The following is a 6,000-nucleotide window of genomic DNA, read 5'->3' on the forward strand; positions in this document are numbered from 1 at the left end:
TGTCATTTTGGGATCCCTAAATTGTGGCACTGTCACTTTGGGAACCCAAAATTGTTGTTGTGTCACTTTAGGACTCCAAAATTGTGGCAGTGTCATTTTGGGATCCCTAAATTGTGGCAGTGTTACTTTGGGGCTCCTAAATTGTGGCAGAGTCATTTTGGGAGCCCTAAATTGTGGCAGTGTCACTTTGGGACCCACATGCTGTGACAGTGACATTGGGACCCCAGAATTGTGGCACTGTCACTTTGGGACCCCTAGATTGTGGCAGTGTCTCTTTGGGACCCCCACATTGGGTCTGTGTCATTCCTGTGTTGTGACAGTGGTTTGGGGATCCCAAATTTGTGGTTGTGTCATTTTTGGGATCCCTAAATGGTGGCAGTGTCACTTTGGGATCCAAATGCTGTGACAGTGACATTGGGACCCAAGAATTGTGGCAGTGTCACTTTAGGACCCCAAAATTGTGGCACTGTCACTTTGGGGTCCCTAAGTTGTGATTGTGTCACTTTGGGACCCCTAAATTTTGGCAGTGTCATTTTGGGACTTCTAAATTGTGGTTGTGTCATTTTGGGACCCCCTAAATGATGGCAGTGTCACTTTGTGACCCCACATTGGGTCTGTGTCATTCCTATGTTGTGACAGTGATTTGGGGATCCCAAATTTGTGGTTGTATCATTTTTGGGATCCCAAAATTGTGGCAGTGTCACTTTGGGACCCCCACATTGGGTCTATGTTGTGACAGTGACATTGGGATCCCGAATTTGTGGCAGTGTCATTTTGGGATCCCTAAATTGTGGCAGTGTCACTTTGGGATCCAAATGCTGTGACAGTGACATTGGGACCCAAGAATTGTGGCAGTGTCACTTCAGGCCCCCAAAATTGTGGCACTGTCACTTTGGGGTCCCTAAATTGTGGTTGTGTCATTTTGGGACTTCTAAATTGTGGCTGTGTCATTTTGGGACCCCCTAAATGGTGGCAGTGTCACTTTGGGACCCCCACATTGGGTCTGTGTCATTCCTGTGTTGAGACAGTGATTTGGGGATCCCAAATTTGTGGCTGTGTCATTTTTGGGATCCCTAAATTGTGGCAGTGTCATTTTGGGATCCCTAAATGGTGGCAGTGTCACTTTGGGATCCAAATGCTGTGACAGTGACATTGGGACCCAAGAATTGTGGCAGTGTCACTTTGGGGTCCCTAAATTGTGATTGTGTCATTTTGGGACTTCTAAATTGTGGCAGTGTCATTTTGGGACCCCCTAAATGGTGGCAGTGTCTCTTTGGGACCCCACATTGGGTCTGTGTCATTCCTGTGTTGTGACAGTGATTTGGGGATCCCAAATTTGTGGCTGTGTCATTTTGGGACCCCTAAATGGTGGCAGAGTCACTTTGGGATCCAAATGCTGTGACAGTGACATTGGGACCCCAAAATTGTGGCACTGTCACTTTGGGGTCCCTAAATTGTGATTGTGTCATTTTGGGACTCCCAAATTGTGGCAGTGTCATTTTGGGACTTGTAAATTGTGTCAGTGTCATTTTGGGACCCCCTAAATGGTGGCAGTGTCACTTTGGGACCCCACATTGGGTCTGTGTCATTCCTGTGTTGTGACAGTGATTTGGGGATCCCAAATTTGTGGTTGTATCATTTTGGGGACCCCTGTGCTGGGTCTGTGTCACCCCCCAGGCTGTGACAGTGACACAGGGACCCCAAAATCGTGGTTGTGTCACTTTGGGACCTCTAAATTGTGGCAGTGTCACTTTGGCACTCCTGAGTTATGGTTCTGTCACTGTAGGGCCCCCAAATTTTGGTTGTGTCATTGTGGGACCCCCCAAATTGTGGCAGTGTCACTTTGGGGACCCCTGTGCTGGGTCTGTGTCACCCCCAGGCTGTGACAGTGACATTGGGGACCCCAAAATCGTGGTTGTGTCACTGTGGGACCCCTAAATTGTGGCAGTGTCACTTTGGGGACCCCTGTGCTGGGTCTGTGTCACCCCCCAGGCTGTGACAGTGACACAGGGACCCCAAAACTGTGCCTGTGTCACTTTGGGACCCCCCAAATTGTGGTTGTGTTATTTTGGGACCCCAAAATTGTGGTTGTGTCACTTTGGGGACCCCTGTGCTGGATCTGTGTCACCCCCAGACTGTGACAGTGACATTGGGACCCCCAAATTTTGGCTGTGTCATTATGTGTCACCCTGAGGTTGTGACAGTGACACAGGGACCCCAAAATTGTGATTGTGTCACTTCTGGACCCCCAAAATTGTGATTGTGTCACTTTTGGACCCCCAAAATTGTGGCAGTGTCACTGTGGGACCCCCAAATTGTGGCAGTGTCACTTTGGGGACCCCTGTGCTGTGTCTGTGTCACCCCCCAGGATGTGACAGTGACATTGGGGACCCCAAAATTCTGGCAGTGCCACCAGGGTCACCCTGTCCTTGTCACTGGGGTCACCCAGGGGTCAGCTCTGGGGGAAAAAAAAAAGGGGGGGATCCCCCCAAAATCCTGGGGGTCCCTAAATCCTTGGAATGGGAATTTTGGTGGTCCCCAAAATCTTTGGGATTGGTGTCCTGGGGATCCCCAAAATCCTTGGGATTGGTGTCCTGGGGGTCCCCAAAATCCTTGGGATTGGTGTCTTGGATCCCCCAAAATTCTGGGATTGGTGTCCTGGGGATCCCCAAAAATCCTTGGAATGGGAATTGTGGTGGTCCCCAAAATTTTGGGATTGGTGTCCCCATTTCTGGATCCTCCTAAAATCCTGGGGTTTGTATCCTGGGGATCCCCAAAATTTTGGGATTGTTGTCCTGGGGATCCCCAAAAGTCTGGGATTGGTGTCCTGGGGGTCCCCCAAATCCTGGATCCCCAAAAATCCTTGGAATGGGAATTCTGGTGGAATCCTTGGGATCCATGTCCTGGATCCCCCAAAATTCTGGAATTGGTGTCCTGGGAATCCCCCAAAAATCCTGGGATTGGTGTCCTGGATCCCCCAAAATTCTGGGATTAGTGTCCTGGGGGTCCCCAAATCCTGGATCCCCAAAAATCCTTGGAATGGGAATTCTGGTGTCCCCAAAATTTTGGGATTGGTGTTCTGGGGGGTCCCATTCCTTGACCCCCCCAAATCCTTGGCATTTGTTTTCCATGGATTTAATGGATTTTTTAGCACCCTCCCATCCCTCTTTGCTCTACTCAAATCATGATTTTTTTGCCCAAAATTCCTGAATATTCCCATAAAAATCCTGGGAATTTAAGGCTGGAATTCCTGGGGGTTAAAGATGAAAAGTTCTTGGAGTTCACAGGAAAAATAATGGGATTTTTATGGCTGAAATTTCAGGATTTTCCTGGTTAAGATTCCTGGAGTTCAGGGCCAAAATCATCAGGAATTTCTGCCTGAAATTTCTGGAATTCCAGGAGCAAAATTCTCAGGATTTTTTGTCTGAAATTCCCAGGATTTCAGGACTAAAATATTCAGGAATTATTTGAAATTACCAGGATTTTTTGTCCAAAATTCTCAGGATTTTTTGTCTGTAATTTCCAGGATTTTATGGCCAAAATCCTCAGGAATTACTTGAAATTCTCAGGGTTTTATGGCAAAAATCTTTTGGAATTTCTGTTTGGAATTTTTGAGATTTCAGGACCAAAATCATTTGAAATTTCTGCCTGAGATTCTCAGGATTTCATGACAAAAATATTCAGGAATTTTTGTTTGAAATTTCCAGGATTTTAGGACCAAAATCCTCAGGAATTTCTGCTTGAATTTCCCAGGATTTCATGACAAAAATATTCAGGAATTTTTGCCTGAAATTCCCAGGATTTTAGCACCAGAACCCTTTGGAATTTTTGCAATAATTTCCCAGGATTTCATGACCAAAACCTTCAGGAATTTCTGCCTGAAATTCTCAATATTTCAGGACCAAAATATTCAGGAATTATTTGAAATTCCCAGAATTTCAGGACCAAATCCTTGGGAATTTCTGCCTGAAATTCTCAGGATTTTATGCCCAAAATCTTTTGGAATTTCTGTCAGAGATTCTCAGAATTTCAGGACCAAAATCCTCAGGAATTATTTGAAATTCCAAGGATTTTATGCCCAAAAACTTCTGGAATTTTTCCCTGAGATTCTCAGAATTTCAGGACCAAAATCTTTTGGCATTTCTGCCTGAAATTCTCAGGATTTTATGCCCAAAATCTTTTGGAATTTCTGCCTGAAATTCTCAATATTTCAGGACCAAAATATTCAGGAATTATTTGAAATCCTCCGGATTTTATGGGCAAATCCTTGGGAATTTCTGCATGAAATTCTTGGGATTTCAGGACCAAAACCCTCAGGAATTTCTGCCTGAAATTCCAAGTGTTTTACAGCCAAAACCTTCAGGAATTTTTGCCTGAAATTCCCAGGATTTCAGGCCCAAATCCTGGGAATTTCTACCTGAAATTCCCTTGGGGGGGACGCAGCAAAATGAGAATTTTCGGGACGATTTATGAACCGCTTTTAGCTACGATTTCAGAATTTTTTTCCAAAAACCCAATGAGTTTTCCTCTAAATTTTTTTTTTTTTTTTCCATATTCTATTTTTTTTCCAGTATTTTGGGGGAGGGCAATGCCGGCCTCATGGCTCTGGCCACGGACTCGACCCCAAATCTTTGGGATTTTGGGGTTGAGATTCCCAGAATGTTATGGCCAAAATCTTTTGGAATTTCTTCCTGAGATTTCAGGACCAAAACCCTTGGGAATTTTTGCATTAATTTCCCAGGAATTGAGAACCAAGATCTTCAGGAATTTCTGCCTGAAATTCCCAGGATTTCAGGACCAAAATCCTCAGGAATTTTTGCCTGAGATTCTCAAGATTTCAGGACCAAAATATTCAGGAATTATTTGAAATTTCCAGGATTTTAGGACTAAAACCATCAAGAATTTCTTTCTGAAATTCTCAGGGTTTCATGCCCTAAATCTTGTGGAATTTCTCCCTGAGATTCTCAGGATTTCAGGATTAAAATGCTTGGGAATTTTTGCATGAATTTCCCAGGATTTCAGGACCAAATCCATGAGAATTTCTGCCTGACGTTCCTTGGAAAAAAAGCAGAAAAATGAGAATTTTTGGGACACTTCGAGAATGATTTTAGCACCAGTTTTGAGGACAGAAAAATGAGAATTTTTATAATAAATCAGGCACGGTTTTAGCTACGATCTTGGGGTTTTTTCCCACAATTTCTTCTGAAAACCACTCAATTTATCCCATAATTTTTTTTAATTATTTTTCTAGGATTTTGGGGGAGGGCAATGCCGGCCTCATGGCTCTGGCCACGGACTCGACCCCAAATCTTTGGGATTTTGGGGTTGAGATACCCAGGATTTTATGGCCAAAATCTTTTGGAATTTCTGCCTGAAATTTCTGAGATTTCAGGACCAAATCCCTTGGGAATTTTTGCATTAATTTCCCAGGAATTGAGAACCAAAATCCTCAGGAATTTCTGCCTGAAATTCCCAGGATTTCAGAACCAAAATCTTCAGGAATTTCTGCCTGAGATTCTCAATATTTCAGGACCAAAATCCTCAGGAATCATTAGAAATTCTCAGGATTTTATGGCCAAATCCTTGGGAAATTCTGCCTGAAATTCTTGGGATTTTATGGCCAAAATCCTCAGGAATTTTTGCTTGAGATTCTCAGGATTTCAGGATCAAAGTCCTTGGGAATTTTTGCATGAATTTCCCAGGATTTCAGAACCAGAATCATCAGGAATTTCTGCCTGAGATTCTTGAGATTTCAGGATAAAAATCCTCAGGAATTTCTGCCTGAATTTCCCAGGATTTCAGAACCAAAACCTTCAGGAATTTCTGCCTGAGATTCCCAGGATTTCATGACAAAAATATTCAGGAATTTTTACCTGAAATTCCCAGGATTTCAGAATCAAAATCTTCAGGAATTTCTGCCTGAAATTCCCAAGATTTCATGACCAAATCCCTGGGAATTTCTACCTGAAATTCCCTTGGGGGGGACGCAGCAAAACGAGA

The 6,000-nt window shown here is 43.9% G+C and overlaps 1 protein-coding gene across 1 annotated transcript in view; it reads left to right on the forward strand.

Annotated features, from left to right (window-relative positions):
* Nucleotides 1–6,000, forward strand: part of BRD2 (bromodomain containing 2) — a 40,132-nt gene that overhangs the window by 641 nt on the left and 33,491 nt on the right. The gene's annotated exons all lie outside the window — the stretch shown is intronic.

Source organism: Oenanthe melanoleuca, chromosome 25 (assembly GCF_029582105.1).
Source record: "Oenanthe melanoleuca isolate GR-GAL-2019-014 chromosome 25, OMel1.0, whole genome shotgun sequence".
Lineage (NCBI taxonomy): Eukaryota > Metazoa > Chordata > Aves > Passeriformes > Muscicapidae > Oenanthe > Oenanthe melanoleuca.